This window comes from Acomys russatus, chromosome 32 (genome assembly GCF_903995435.1).
Source record: "Acomys russatus chromosome 32, mAcoRus1.1, whole genome shotgun sequence".
Lineage (NCBI taxonomy): Eukaryota > Metazoa > Chordata > Mammalia > Rodentia > Muridae > Acomys > Acomys russatus.
Window position 1 is genome coordinate 22,194,776 of NC_067168.1, and position 15,761 is coordinate 22,210,536.

The 15,761-nt window shown below is 42.9% G+C and overlaps 1 non-coding gene across 1 annotated transcript; it reads left to right on the forward strand.

Annotated features, from left to right (window-relative positions):
- The first annotated feature begins 3,301 nt into the window (after positions 1-3,301).
- Positions 3,302-3,408, forward strand: LOC127184487 (U6 spliceosomal RNA). Its single transcript, XR_007830131.1, has one exon. It is a non-coding gene; the product is annotated as a U6 spliceosomal RNA (small nuclear RNA).
- The last annotated feature ends 12,353 nt before the right edge of the window (positions 3,409-15,761 follow it).

The window sequence follows — 15,761 nt, forward strand, 5'->3', positions numbered from 1 at the left end:
CCATCCCTGCCTTAGTCACCCTGACAGTGACTGTTCACTGTTCTCTCCCAGAGAGAGCTCCTGAGGAAGGGTCAGACCTTTCCCTGCCTCAAACTTCAACCTCAGATATGTAATCCCATTGACAGGAGAGTGGTCAATTCTGAATCAGAAAGGGCTTTCCTGCAGGAGGATTTAAAACAACCAAATGAGCACACTAAAGTTAATCATATTCTGATGAAGGCAGTGAGTGATTCCTCACCCACAACACAACCTTTGCAAAAGCCTATAGACGGTTTACTATTTAGAGAGAGTCATGACAGAATTCTAACACTGGATTGATTGTGCAAAATTTGCAGACTCTTACTGGGATAATTCCCCTGTGTACAACTTGTAATTTAAGGAGGTAGATAATGAACTGCTAAAGTGAAAAATTGGGGTTGGACTATTAGATCTCCGTTATCCCTTGTGACATAAGAGGAGACAAACAGAAGACATGAGTTCAAGGCCCAGCTCCACGCTTCAGAGGCATCCATCTCGCCTCAGTCTATCCATGGGCCAGGAACCTACTGGGTTTTCTGCTTTGAGAGACACAAGAACCTCAAGGACTCTTTCGACAACTCTACAGCTCAGCAGGACAGCGGTATCAGTGGTCACAAAGGAAAATTCTGCAGGCTTACCTTCTACATGTGTGCTTCTATGGCCCGCCTTGTCTTACAGTGCAAAACTGTGCGTCCATGTCCTCATCCGAGGTTGCGCCCACCAACCACATAAGCTACATTTCATAGAGATTAAGGATTTTTTTTCAAGATAATGCTTGTTGCGTGCTGCTTTCGCTTGTGAGGCTGTGTTTAGAATCTGAACCCCCTGAATCCCTGTCCCTCTTCTTATCCCTGATTCAACCAGCAGAGACAGTGTGGGGAAGCTGCTTCTTAAACAAAGGCACCAGGAAACTGCTGCTGCTCTCACAAGCAACGAATGTACAGAGGTCTTAAGCACAGAGGTGTTACAATAGAGCTGCAGAGTAGACTGGAAAGCACCCAGGTCGGGAGGCTCTGGGGGCATCCTACAAAGTCATTCTAAAGAACTGAAAAGGCCAACCTAGCCAGAAGATGAGGAACTGTTGAGTGGTGCAGCCCGTGGGGAGGCCTACCCTGATGACTCAAAGCACACCAAGAAATGCATCTAAGAGGAGGAAACATGGAGGGCAGTGATGTCTGGGATTTTGAAAAGCCCCAATGGGATGACATGACATAGAAACAAGAGAATCCAAATTAATTCTTCAAATTTCCCTGGGGTTTTGTTGTTGTTGTTGTTTTGTTTTGTTTTGTTTTGTTTTGTTTTTCCCAGAAGATCTGCTGGAGCTATTTTCACCTATCCCAAGGGTACTCTCAGCAGACAATCGTGAGGTAGCTGCAGTAGACACTGGAGAGGCCCCAGGCCAGAGAGGTAAGACTGCACACACAAGAACACAAGGTGATAGGTCTTAAGGACAAATCAATGGAAAGGTACAGAATTCAGAAAGAACGGGTCTCCAGATGTGGTAGCCAAGGCAACAGGTGTGTTCAACTTCTGCTCCTGAGACTCCGGTGCTATATGGGGACAGCCCCGTGTCCACAGCAAAGCCCAGTGTCCCAAAGCTGGAGAAACTGGGACCAATGAATTCAAGCTCAATAAAAAAAGACAGTCCACATTTTTCTTTACCTAAATCACTAGAATACGTTCTCCACTTCATCTTTTAAAAGCCGAAAGACCTCTGTAATTAGGGACGCATCTCACCATGTCAGGATCTGCAAGGAATTTATGTAGTCGAATCAAATCAGCTTATAAGCATTTCTCTATAAAAGTCTCCTAAGGTCATTGCAATTTTTAGAATCATGTGAAGAAAATAAGATCAACAGGGAGCAATTAACAAGAACTCAGTTACCCACACAAATAGATGGATAAGTTACCAACATCCACAAACCATACAAGCCACTGCCCATCATTTCTGAAGGGCTCAACACAGTGAAGGCCCTCTGCCAAGCACCTCATGTACAAGAGTTCATTTAATTCTCCAGAAGAGTATAGTAATAATAATATTGGCAAGATGCACAAACTGTCTCATGTAACTCTCAGATCAAGCCTTCGGGACTTAATGACCATTTTGTAGATAAGAGAAAGTAAGAAAAGTGAATACGTTCTCTGTGGCTGCAAAGCTAGTGTAAACCAGAAAACCAACAGAAGTTTCTGGTCCCACTTCTGTGCTTCAACTCTTCCTGAACCTCCTCATATGGGTGAGAAAATCTGGCCTCCACTCTTCCCACCCCCAAGCCCCATGCCTTAAACTTGGCATTGTACTAAATTGACTCTAATAGTTTAATTTATTTGGAGAGTTTATTTGAGAGTACCATAAAATGTGACATCAAGAAAATCCCAGGGCCTCAAGCCAACAGCCATGGCATGAACACAGAGATGCTTGCTCCTGACCCTGAGTTCTCAGAGCTGATCTGGCCCACCATTGCAAAGCAAAGGCTGGCGGCTCTTCTTACTTTTATGAGATGGCTGCCTCATCCCCTCCAGCATATCCCTCTCATGGGAGTAACACTGCAGAGACCAAGATGACTGACATGGAAGAGCTGCTGAGAAAAGCATGTAAAGAGACAAGAAGAGGGAATGCACTCTCATTTTCTAGGTATCTGCAGTTTTACACCCTCAGTCCTCTGCCCCTGGCATGGCTACACCTTTCATAATTACTCCTCGTTTAAACATACAGATTTACCATCTTCTGGCGAATAGTTCTGCTGTCTGGAACAGGATGCCAATGAAGGCAAACCCTCCAACATGATCCCCATGGCTGGTTAGCGTAGTTGAGACTCACAAGTGTGGAGGGCACTCCAAACCAGATTGCAGCTCTCTTGACATTCCATGGGTATTTGGAAAGTGCTAATCAAGGCCACAAACTCAGGTCCAGGTGATAGTGGCAGGCTCTGCTCCATGCCAGGTAGTGCATTAAATACATCACATACATTATCTCATTGCTGTCAAGTAGGCACTTGTGACAAATTGATCTAGCTGTTTTGAAGTGAATGGCATGGCCACACTGAAGACCATCTGGAAGAAAGGAACAGAGCTAAGTAATTTTGAAAACAGGATCCCAACCCAATCTGGTAAGACCAAAAACAGAAGGATATACATTAAACACTGGCTGCTATTGACAAGGTTTTTTCTTGCAGGGATATTGACTTGGCAGTTCTGAAACAGCTGGGGGTGGGGCACTGTTGAAGATAAACAAGACACATTGTTCATGAGAACCAAGTACTCTCTGTTAGAGAAAGGGTGATGGGTTCTCACTTCGGCAGCACATATACTAAAACTGGAACGATACCCAAAAGACTAGCATGGCCGCTGCACAAGGATGGCACACGAATTTGTGAAGCATTCCATATTAAAAAGAAGAAGAAGAAAAAGAAGAAGAAGAAGAAGAAGAAGAAGAAGAAGAAGAAGAAGAAGAAGAAGAAGAAGAAGAAGAAGAAGAAAAGAAGAAAAAAGAGAAAGAAAAAAGAAGAAGAAGAAGAAGAAGAAGAAGAAGAAGAAGAAAAGAAAGAAAGAAAAAAAGAAAGAAAGAAAGAAAGAAAGAAAGAAAGGATGATTGTTGGTGCTTGGTTGAATCCAAAGGTAGCAATGTGAACCTGTGTATATTTTTGATATTGTGGTAAAGTAGACATACACAAACACACTATCAAAGCCATTTTTGAGGTGTGACTCACAGCATTCACACCATACACCTCAGATTGTTGTGTAACTGTCATTGCTACCCACCTGTAGAATTCTTCTGCTATTTCCAGCGGAAAACGCTTGCATCCTGCTGCCCCCTCCACCAAGCCTCTGCTTGCTGCCTTTATATTTTCTACAGGTAACTTTAATAAGGGGATTTATATAACACACATCTTTTATGTCTGCCTTATTTCACCTTACATAATATTTTCAAGATTCATCCATGTTGTGGTATATATAAGAATTTTATTCCTTATGGAGAGGAATTAATTAATTAATACTAAAGACCTTTCAAAAATGGTTGTGAAAACCTAATCCTGTGGAAGCTCCGTAATATGTACACATATGTAAAAAGGTTTAATGGACTTACCATATAATGGGGGGATACTCCAACTAGACACCATGTCCTACCAAATAAAAGTCCAGTATAAATGGATTATCTCTTTCTGAGCTGTTGGGCAATGGGGTCTCACAGAGACCCCAAAAAACATTATAGGCTGTTGCCACTTCTATTGATTACCCTCTGGAACTTGATGGTAAGATCCTATTGCTGAAAACTTCACATATTTGAGTCATAGAACATGGTGAAAAATATCTGGATCTCAACTTGAAGCTTCATCCCTATCGCCTCGCTTTCACAGTGCTGGAAAGTGAAGTGAACAGTACCAGAAGGGAAAAGCAATAGTCAATTTCACCCAGCTGTGAACTCTGCAAGCTACAAAAAAAGTTACCTACCTGACAAAATGTGCCCACTGGTGCAATAGTAGCACAAACGTTATGGCAGCAACCAACCATCGTTTTCCCCCTGTTTTTTTTTTTATTTTATTTTTGAAATTATAACTTAATTACATATTTCTCTTCCCTCTCCTTCCTCCAGCCCTCTCAAATATGCCTCTCTTTGGTCTTTTAATGGGCTTAAGGCCTGCTGCCCAGTATAGAACCTTTGTGAGAGGCCAAGACTAATGACTAATGAGGTTATGTGCCTTAGGGGGAAACCCTAGCACTATCATTCTGCTAAACTGACATGGCATTAAAATGATTCCTAATGACTTGCTGCTGCACCCACAGATAGGTGCATCTTTCAACTCTCTTCAGAGTAACCTCTTGCAGTAGGTAATAATTAACACAAAGACCCTTAATTTGTCAATGCACAGAGAATAAGAGAAACTAGGGGTGTTCAGCCCTAAATGGGACATCTGTATCACAGTCCTCCCCTCTAGGCTCAGGGATCTATGTGGAGTCAGGGGACAGAAAGACTGTAAGAGCCGGAAGCGATGGATAACATCAAGGAAACTGTTTCCAAGACAATAAGGCAGGGGTAAACTCACAGCGATTGTGACAGCAGGAATTGGCTCTGAGCAAGCTCAAGCCAGACAAAAATCCTAAGATGGGGAAGGGGAGGTGGCCATGAAGTTCCACCCTTAGCTAAGGAGCTATTGCTATTTGACTCCTGATGGGAGAGGAAAAGGCAATGTTCTTTAATGGCGTGATACCCGGTGTGTCAAGCACACTCCAGGGCAGACCCTACACCCAACCAACATAAGTGGGCTTGATGGGTTTTTAAATGAGAGAAAAAGAACATGAAGTTAGGTGGGTGGGAAGGAAGAAAGAGAATGAATATGATCAAAATACCTCATGTGAAATTCTCAAGTATGAACAATAAGACTTTTTTTTTTTTTTTTTTTTTTTTTGGTTTTCGAGACAGGGTTTCTCTGTGTAGACTTGGCCATCCTGGACTCACTTTGTAGACCAGGCTGGCCTCGAACTCACAGCGATCCACCTGCCTCTGCCTCCCGAGTGCTGGGATTAAAGGCGTGCGCCATCACGCCCGGCTGAATAAGACATTTTTAAAGGGTTTTATTCCTTACGGCAGAATAATATTCTGCCTTCTATATACATGAGGGGTTTTGTTTATTTGGTTAGTTGGTTGGTTGGTTGGTTTTTGTTTTTTGTTTTGTTTTTGTGGTTTGTTTTTGTTTTTGTTTTTGGCTGTCCACTCACTTACTGGTGGTCATTTAAACTGTTTCTATCTTTCGGCTGCTGTGAATTAGGCTGCTACGAAACGTTTGCCTGTGAATGCCCTACCATCATCTACTATATACACGGTAGCAATGTATAGCATGTGGTGATTCTGTGTGTGTGTGTTGCATGATTGCCACACTGTCTTTCACAGTGGAAACACCATTTGACAAGTCACAGAGCACTCCAAGGTCCCAGTGTCTGCTCATCCTCCCCCGTGCCATCATTTTCACTTAAGGGGGCCCTGGACATCCTGCTGGGTGTGATACAGAATTTTGTGGAGGTTTTGAATGAATTTCTCTAATGGTTGTTGATTTTAAGTATTTTTACATATTCTTTCCAGCTACTTGGTATTATTTGTAGGAAAATGTATTCAGTAATGATGGCCTGTGGCACACAAAAAAATAATAATTTCAATGAAGTCCAATTTATCTGGTTTTTATTCTTTTGTTATCCACTCTTCTTGTGTTAGAGCCAAGAAATTGCCAAACCATAAACTTTCCCCCACCCCGTGTTTCTTTCTAAAATTTTTGTAGTTTTAGCTGTTACATTTGGGTATTGATTACATTTTGAGTCTATTGCATAAGGCAGGTGTTCAGTTTTATTATTCTCTTGCATGTAAATATTCAGTTCTCCAGAGACATTTGTTGAAAAGACTCTTACTTCATTGAACAATCTAGAAACCCTTGTCAAAAATTACTTGACTGTATACATGAAGGTTTATTTCTGAGCTTGCTATTCTATTCCAATGGCCTCTATGACTGTCTTTATGACAGTGCCATACTTTTTGTTTACCATATAGCTTTGTAATATATTTTAAGTCAGTGTGCTTCCTCTGGTTTTGTTATTTTTTTTTCTTTGAATTAGTTATTCATAGCCTTTAATAGATCTACATGAATTTCCATTTCTGTTAAAAAAATATCATTTGAGATTTTGACAGAAATTGTATTGCATCTGTGGATCACTTTGGATAAGTTATGGACATCTTAATATAAAATCTACCAATCACAAATAGAGAATCTCTTTCTATCTTTTAATGTCTTCCAGCAGTGTTTTATAGTTTTTAGTGTAAAAACATTTAGAAACAATAGAAGAAAAGACTTTTGGAAGTTTTTATCATAAAAATATAATCAATGATTGAGTAGATAAGTTTAACCTGATCTAAACATTGGACAATGTATACACTTATCAAGACATCACATTATCAGGTTGTTAGTATTTATGATTTAAAATATGAATTAAAAATAAATTTAGTTATTAAAATATGCAAAGCACATTAAAAGACACTAAGAAATAAATTTGTCTTTTGCTTGATTGGTAAATGTATTTTTGAGACTCATTCTTTCTGATGCTGTTGTAAATGAAATTTTTTCAAATTATTGTCAGTGTATAAAAATATGGCTAGCTTTGTATGCTGCACTTTTATCTGTAATTCCGTGACACATTGTTACTTACTGGTCTTTTGTGCAATCTTCAGAATTGTCCACATATAAAGTCATGTTATCTGTGGATTAAAGAAAAGTTTACTAGCTCCTTTCTAAATTGAATACCTTATATTTCTATTTCTTGCTTAATTGTTTGGGCTCCACTGTCCAGTACTATTTGAATAGTACTAAGAAAATGCTTTTAGTTTTTCACTATTGTGGTAGATGAGATTCTAAAATGGGAAAGGCTTGTGTAGAAAAACTGATTTAAAAATACTAATAATAATCTATATTTTGTTAACACCATGCCAGTATTTCTTTCTTAGCTTCTGTAATTGTAATTATGTAAGATTGAATGTAGTGAGACCTGCTGAAAGGTATATGGGACCTCTCTGCATCCTTTTTCCAGCTCCTTTGTAGGCCTACAAAGGGTTCCAATGCACAGTTGCTTTTGTAACATATGTCATTGCCACTGCTCTTGGCTACCCACCAGAACGAGAACATAAGACCCTTGGCTGAAGACACCACACCCTTCGATTACTAGACACAGAGAAACCAACCTAGAAGTGAACTGGAAACTTCTTCCCAACTAGGGGAAGCCGCTCTGGTACTGGAAATGGGACACGCAGGCTGAGAGAGAGAGAGAGAGAGAGAGAGAGAGAGAGAGAGAGGAGAGGAGAGGAGAGGAGAGAGAGAGAGAGAGAGAGAGAGAGAGAGAGAGAGAGAGAGAGAGAGAGAGAGAACATGAACAGTCTTAACCAGCTATGAACCTTGGTAGCAGATATAACAACCTGCAGTTCAAGCTCCGCCCACAGGTACAGTAAATACTAGCATGGGGTGTGGAGATGCTCAACTGCGTTCTGATTGGACTTGAGATCTACTCCATAGGAGGGAACTCCTCCCTGCTACTGTACTGATCAACTGTACTGATCAACACCATGGCTCAGGAAACCAGAAGCCCTAGGGGTGGAACTTGCACCTATTGTTTGCAAAAGGGGCATGTTGTTAAACCTCCATCTAAATATTCATGTTTCTACGCACAGAGTAGAGCAGCTCTCATCCTTCATCAGAGAAACTTCTTACTGCCTTGAACAGTAGTTGGTTAAGAAAGAGACTCAGGGGCTGGAGAGATGGCTCAGAGGTTAGGAGTACCGCCTGCTCTTCCAAAGGTCCTGAGTTCAATTCCCAGCAAGCACAGGGTGGTTCACAAGCATCTATAATGTGATCTGATGCCCTCTTCTGGCATGCAGGTGTACATGCAGACAGAACACTGTATACATAATAATAAATAAAAAAATCTTTTTTAAAAAAAAAGAAAGAAAGAGACTCAGAAGTGGTCAAAGTGGCTCGAATAAGTGACACTAAAGTACTGAGCCCTAAATAAGACAACTAATTCACTAAGGCTCAGAAAACACCACAGAAGAAGGGACCAAAAAACATAAGAGCCAGAGTTGAATACATATAACAAAATGCATATTGTAGACATGACATAGTCATTGCACTCACGACCTCGGAGCTCCTGTGGCTACTTGCATCAGACCTTTGCAAGACTGGGCTGCCAACACTTCACGATGGACAGGTGATGGGCCTGTGCAAATTTATAGGCAGTTAGCAATTGTGGGGAAAGAATGTCATGTTCTTCAGTGTCGTGGCCACCGATGAGCTGCCCATTCTCCGGGTAATACCTCCAGCCCTGCTCACACAAGCATCTCTAAATAGACTCAGTGGGTCACACATGAAGAGGAGACACGAAAGTGGAATGCTGACTTGTCGGAAAGTAGAGAGTTTCCAGAGCGAAGGGGATGAGGGCAGGTAAGAGGTTATGAGTAGAAGTCCTGAAGTATACGTGTGAAACTGTCAAAAAATAAAAATAAGTAAAAATTTTAAAGTCCAAAAAGATGTCTTGGAGAACAAAAAAAGAAAACTCGTTGCAAAAGTGTTGGGTCTTGAAAGGTCTTTAGGTAGACAGGCCCCTTGCAGTTCTTCATGAGTTAGTTTTCTGAGGAGGTGTTCAGCATGATACAGCTCAGCTCCTGAAGGGAGTCGGTCATCCAGTGTGCTCAGGAAGAACCAGGAAGTGTGCATTGGCTTATTTGAGTTTCTATTGGGGGAATTTCTCAACTAGCCCGTCTGAGCTTACACTTAGGAATTTTCAAGGGGGATTTGGTTCAGATCTGAAACATGAAGCCATCTTTCCAGGGTTGGTTGTGAATATTAACCAACTTCATGGTTAAGACAGCACTTCATCCATGGTAAATAGTGAACAGATACCCGTTCTTTTATCTTGTTGGAAACATTTTGGAACCCAAAAGGAAAGCAACATGTGGTACCTAGCATCCATCCATCCTAGTGCTTATCAGGACGAAATGCAAGTGTTGAAATGGTTAACCAAAAACACCATCCATTCTGGTCTAACCAAGTACTAAACTGACCACAGAGCAACAGTGTGCCCCAGAGCAAAGTGCACACAAAAGGCATGGGGCATGAGTTGTCAGCAGGCCCAGGCCAGGCCAAGCTCCCTATGTACGGACAGAGATAGGGACGGGGCTAAGAAGCGAAGAATTCAACAGCTAAAGATGGGGGAGCTTGGTTCATGCCACATCAAAGCACACAACAGGCCAGTGGAAAAAGCACTTGTGAGCACACCCTGAGCAGGTGGAAATGAGACAGAGGCCTGTAGATCAGGAAAGGCAGACCCCAAAGGTAGGAGAAACAGGGCTGGCTGTGAGTGTGCACGGGACGCGGGGAGGTGACTTGTGTTTCAGCGTGAACTGTATTTACCGGTCACAGAGATGTTTTAAACGGAGAAGCAATATGATGGGACTGTAGCCCAGTACTTCAGGCTCAGTTCTGGTGCAGAAAATCACAGTCGCTTTGGCAGCTTTCAGTGGAAAGCATGTTTAGATGCCTATAAAAATCACCAAAGGGCCAGAGGACTAAACTGTGGGCTGTTCTATTGGAACCATGCATCAGGGAGGCTGAGAACTGATGAAGCAAAAGCCACTGGATGACAGCCATCAAAGTTGTGAATACATGTATTTGACCTAGAAACTTCAGTCTAGGGGGAAAAAAAAAACCTCTGTTCTATTCTATTCTAGAAAAAATTTACATATGAACATAATAATGAATACACAGGGTTTTCCAAAGGAATATTATCTACTAATGATAAATTATATATTTAAATTACATATTTATATATATTTATACTTCAGTAAAGTATAAAATAAAACACTTCAGAATTAGAAAAAGAACATATGGAGGGTGATGGGGAGATGGCTCCGTCAGTTAACGTGCCTGCTGTGTAAACACGAGAGTCTGGAGTTCAGATCTGCAGCACCTGAGTAAAACAGCTGAGTTCAGTGGTATGCCTATAATTCCAGCACTGTGGAGGCCGACATCTGCTCTGGCGCTGCAGCCAAACTGTGAGATCCAGGCTCAAATGAGAGACCCTGTCTCCAAAACAAGAGCGGAGAAGTCATTTTGAAGACATCCAACATCGGCCTCTGTCCTTCACACAGAAAGAATATATGACACCTTTATGGAAAGATCTCCTGGACTTCTCATTGGAAGGGGAAGGGAGGCTCAAAAAAATAAAAATAAAAAATCTAGAGCCTGACACGGTAACACGTGTCTGTAATCCTGGAACTTCAGAGCTGGGGTCAGAGGAATTGAGACAGTTTGGTGCTTGCCTGGACTCCATAGGGGCACCTTGTCCAAGTGAACAAACAAAATAATCATTGCACCTCCCCAGCATACCCTGTCTCTGTGCTGTAGAGGTGTATGGACTGAGTAACTGCAAATCCCTGTCCACAGTGCCTTCCACTCGGGACGTGGATCAGCGTGTCTTCACTTGAGGGAGGCGCTTCCTCTTCTCTGTAAGCCCCTGCGTCGCTTGAGTCTGACTTGGGGGACTAAGATCAGTCACTTGGTCACCTCCAAAATTATGAAAATGAGATAAAGAAAACAATCTTGGACTTCAGTCCAGCCCAGCAGGGTTAGAGGAAGAGGAAGAATCCCATCAACACTTGATGAGCTGGGGCTGGGTAGAGGAAAGCCAGGACTGGCATGGAGCCCAACCAGGCCCCATAGTCAGGGTTTTGATGATGTGAGCAGAAGGGCAGGCCAATGGGAAGCAAGGATTTCACTGTCTTCGGTGTGCCTACTGTGGTGGAGGTTGGACCAAAAGAATGTGGGCAGTGGATGTATAGACAGGTGATAGAAGGCCTAGTCTCGAAAACATGGAAGAAAAGGGGAGGCTGAGCATCCAGGGACACATAAATCCCACCCCAGTAGGACACTCTCAGGTCATTCCCAGCAGGGCCAATGCCACCCAGCTCTATCCATCCACCACAGCCTGTCTCCAATGGACTCTGCGTTCCCCAATGATTCCAAACCCTTCTAGATGCCAATAAAAGGAACGAGGAATGAGGGACCTGCTGCTCTTTATAGGAATCCTCCCCACCATGACATAGATATGTCACAATAAGAAGTGTGCAATAGTGCTGAGGAGACCAACAGTGACAGTGACAACCACTCTTGGACAATTCTGTGTGTCTCACTTGGTTGTTAAGCAGGTGCCTCATGCTGGCGCTATCCACCTGCCTAAGTTTAACAGATTCATTTGTCTCTGGGTTTTTAATAACAACAACAACAACAATAATAATAATAATAATAATAATAATAATAATAATAATAATAAAATATAACAATAAGTATTTATTTACTGTGTGTACACATGCATGCAGAAGCACACAGAATTGGAAGAGGGTTTTAAATCCCACCCAGTGGTTGAAAGCAGATATGTGTGGGAACAAGCAGTGAGTACTTTTAACCACTGAGCCATCCTCTCTAACCCCCTTGCCTGTGGTTCTGTATCTGAGTCAGATCAACACTGGAGGGAAGGAGGTTTCCAGAGAGGAGGCAGCCTCACTTAGGAAAGGGACTCCCCAGTGGAGAAGCAGAGGAGGCGACATACCCTATGCCAGATGCGCAGGTGTAGCATGGGAGCCTGTCTCAGGGACATCCAGGCATAAGGAAACCAAGCAGACGGTGAGAGTATAGGTGGCCGCTTCAGCAGGCCGAGGGCTATAGTCCAGAAATGAGTTTTAAAGGCCTAGACTGCGGAGACAAAAAAGCAAATTCAATTGAGGTTCATAAAACTTATGAAGCATATGCTGAAAAGTGAGTGCCTCAGCGACCGACTCCAGCGCCACCCATAAATAACACAAGGACAAAGAGGTGAGGAAAATGAAACCCGAAACCAGGAAAGAGCCTCTTCTCCCTCAAGGAGCGTGCTGGAGGGTTAGCCCCTGCAGTGGTCACAGCCAGCACTGGAGCTCAGCGACAAGGGGCAGCTTTGGAAGGCCTGGCTAATCTTCGTCTTTCTTCTTACCTTCGGCTGTTTGCAGCTAGGTTCGTTTAGCATCTAATTATGTTTACTGGGAAAGGCAGGGCGCAGAAGGGGGTTAATTCCCACACTGCAAGAGCAGTTCGCAAACTCCACCAGCCCCTGGGCACCTCCCCCACACCGCTCCACATGACCCCCTTATCTGGAAGATAGGATCTGGAACTCTTTTCCATGGGAAATCTCTAGGCAGATGTGGAAACAGTACGGAAATCAGAGTCCCCATTTGCTAGTGGCCGGAAGAGGCTGAAGATTATTTTTACAGAGCTCTTTCCAAGCCACACTGGAAGGTGGCCGAGGAGCAAGCAACTCTGCTGGTAGCTAGGAGAATTCATGGTTCTGTCCCTAAGCCCACATCCCTCTCCCTGAGCCCTCATGCCTCTCCCTGAGCCATCGTCCCTTCTCTGAGACTGCATGCCTCCCTCTATAACCACAGCTTTGCCCCTCTTTTGGAAGCCATGCTCATCTTTCTGAAACTGTGTCTTCGTTCTCTTCCAAGAAACCGGTCCTGCAGCGAGGAGGGCAAGGAGACAATTCAATGATCAGGAAAGCTTCGAATACTCCATTCCTTTCTAAAGAACCAAGAGAGGCAAATCTGACTGTCTGTCCCTAGCTTCTCAGGCCTTTCTCCTTGCTTTTGGTCAAAGCGGACAATAGCTGCCTCTGAATCACAGCCGAAGAGGGAATAGGTTTATATGATAAACAGTGCCAGGAGGAAGCCGAGGATGTGACCAAAAGAAAGAGCCAGGACGAGAAATCAGGCCAAAGAACAGGACAGCGCCTAGCCAGATTCACGGTGGCCATCTGCTTCCTTACAATGAATTGTTTCAATTAAATTTTTTAAAGAATCAAAAGACGCGGGAGGCCAGATGCCATAATTTAAGGCAAAGCGGTAGCTAGAAAGGCCGGTTCCTTACTGAGAAAGAGACTGTATATTGTTTTCATTATCTGTTTATGGGGGCTCTGTTTTCCTATGAAACCCAGAGCCCATTTCAAAGGGTAGGTTTGTATATTTGTGCAGACCACTGATACAGAAGCTATTTGTGACAGTTAGAAATGCAGTTGGCTGCGCATGAGAAAGCCTGGCAGGCAAGGGCTTCAAGGGTAAAGATGTACTGGTCTTATGCAGAAGCATTCGGGGTCAGCAACCTGGGAACAGCTCGGAGATTGGAGACCAGCATCGCGAGACCAGCTTTTCTTTTAGCGCCACAAGCCTCACATTTCAGGCCTCCTCTTCGTGCTTCAGGGGTTCCAAGACGGCTCTTTCAGTCATTGCCTTGACATTCCAAGCAGGGAGATGAGAAAGAAACCTGAGTGAGTCAGTAGCATTTGTATCCAGAAAGCAAACACTTTCTCCCAAGTCCCTTAGAAAACAGACTGACAAATCAGGAACCCAAATGGGGTCACGTGGGCACTCTTAGCTACAAAGAGTCTGATATGCTTTTAGCTGGGCATATCCTCAACCCACCCCACCCCACATCACCATACCACTGCTATAGGGAGCTTTTTTTTTTAATTAAACATTTTTTATTTTTTACATATACATTTATGTTGTTATACATATGTACAATAGATTACCTATAGCAAGAAGACCCATGAAGCAATCAGGAATTATATAAATGTTACATTCTTAGTGCTCTGGCTATTTGTATTTGACAACCTTGAAGAAAACATCTTTCCTATCTTGGTGTGTCTAAAATTCTGAATGTAAACCAATCTCCATCACATCTTGTCATTATCAACTTAAAACATCTATCTAGACCTAAAAACAGCTTAACCTCTAAACAACTAAGCTTCATTATAAAACTAACCTACCTGTCTTCAACTCCATCAGAGACTTGAGAAGGGATAAACTTTGATTACCTGAGTATGCCAGGAGTGCAGGTTAGTAGCTTTCCAAGTGAGAAGAGATGACAGAGACAGTTTGCTACCTGAATAGTCACCCAAAACTCTCTATAATGTTGGAGCATCTTCTTCAGCCTTCTGGCCCAATATATCTGACAGACGTATTTGTGAGCCAGGAACTATTGAGGACTTGTTTACCCTGTCTAGGCAGAGTTTGGCCTTCAACTCTACCTGCACCCAAGCTTGCCCTTTTTTAGGCAGAATTCTGTCTGTGGCAGAAATGAGGACATTTTTGCCCAGTGGCTTGTTTGCCACATTTGAAGCCATCTCCACAAGGAGATTCTTTGATGCTCATCATCCTGGGTGTTGCTAGGAGTTTTTATCATGGACCAGCAGGAAAAGTTGAGCAGCATAGCTGAAAGCAGTGACACAACATATGGCAGCCCGGAAATCCGCTGACTCAGCCATTTGGTGTGAGTATGTGGGGCTAGGCCTCAGACCTCAGAAGCTGTGGAAAGAGCCTAGGATCTCACACCAATACCTGGATGCTCAGTGCTAATGACTTTGCAGGTGAATTTGTCCTGTTCACACCTCAGCTTTCCTTGACAGAGGCGGGTTATCCGGTGCGGTGAGGAGGGACTATTGCAACAAGTGGAATGCCTGTTTCACAGTCCTCCTCCTCTGCATAGAACTGGCCACTGGCGAGTATAGCGCCATCTTTACCTAACGTCTGGTCTTCACTAAAAGTAGCAGCTAAGCAGTTTTCAATAGTGTCCAAGGGAGCTGCCATTCCTGTTTATTAAACCTGTGTGTGCTGGCTGTGTTTCAGTCAGTCTTTTCATATCTTTCAGGAACCTTGTAGAGAAGGTAACATTTTCCACTTTTCAACTTAAAGAATTATCACGAATTTCAGTTTTAAAGCAGTGTCACTAGAAATGAGTAATTGGCTTTCTCCTCCACCAGGGTGTACCATATGGTGAAAGAAAGAAAAAAGAAAAATTAGTTATCTGGGCCTAAGGTTTTTATTAAAAAATTAAAATAAAATAAAGGAAAGGGAAGAGATATCATTCAGCCATGATCAGGAAGGAAATAAGACTATCGTGTATAAGCTATCACAGAGCAACAGAACCATCACACAGTAACTGTGCTGTCTAGTTCTATATTAACTTGACATAAGCAAAGGTGTCTGAGAGGAGAGAACCTCACTTTGAAAATGCCTTCACAAAGTCAGGCTGTAGGCAAGCCTGTAATGCATTTTCTGAATTAGTGATTAATTAATGATTAATGGGGTGGGTGGGGCCACCCCAGGCTCTATAAGAAAGCAGGCCAATCAAGCC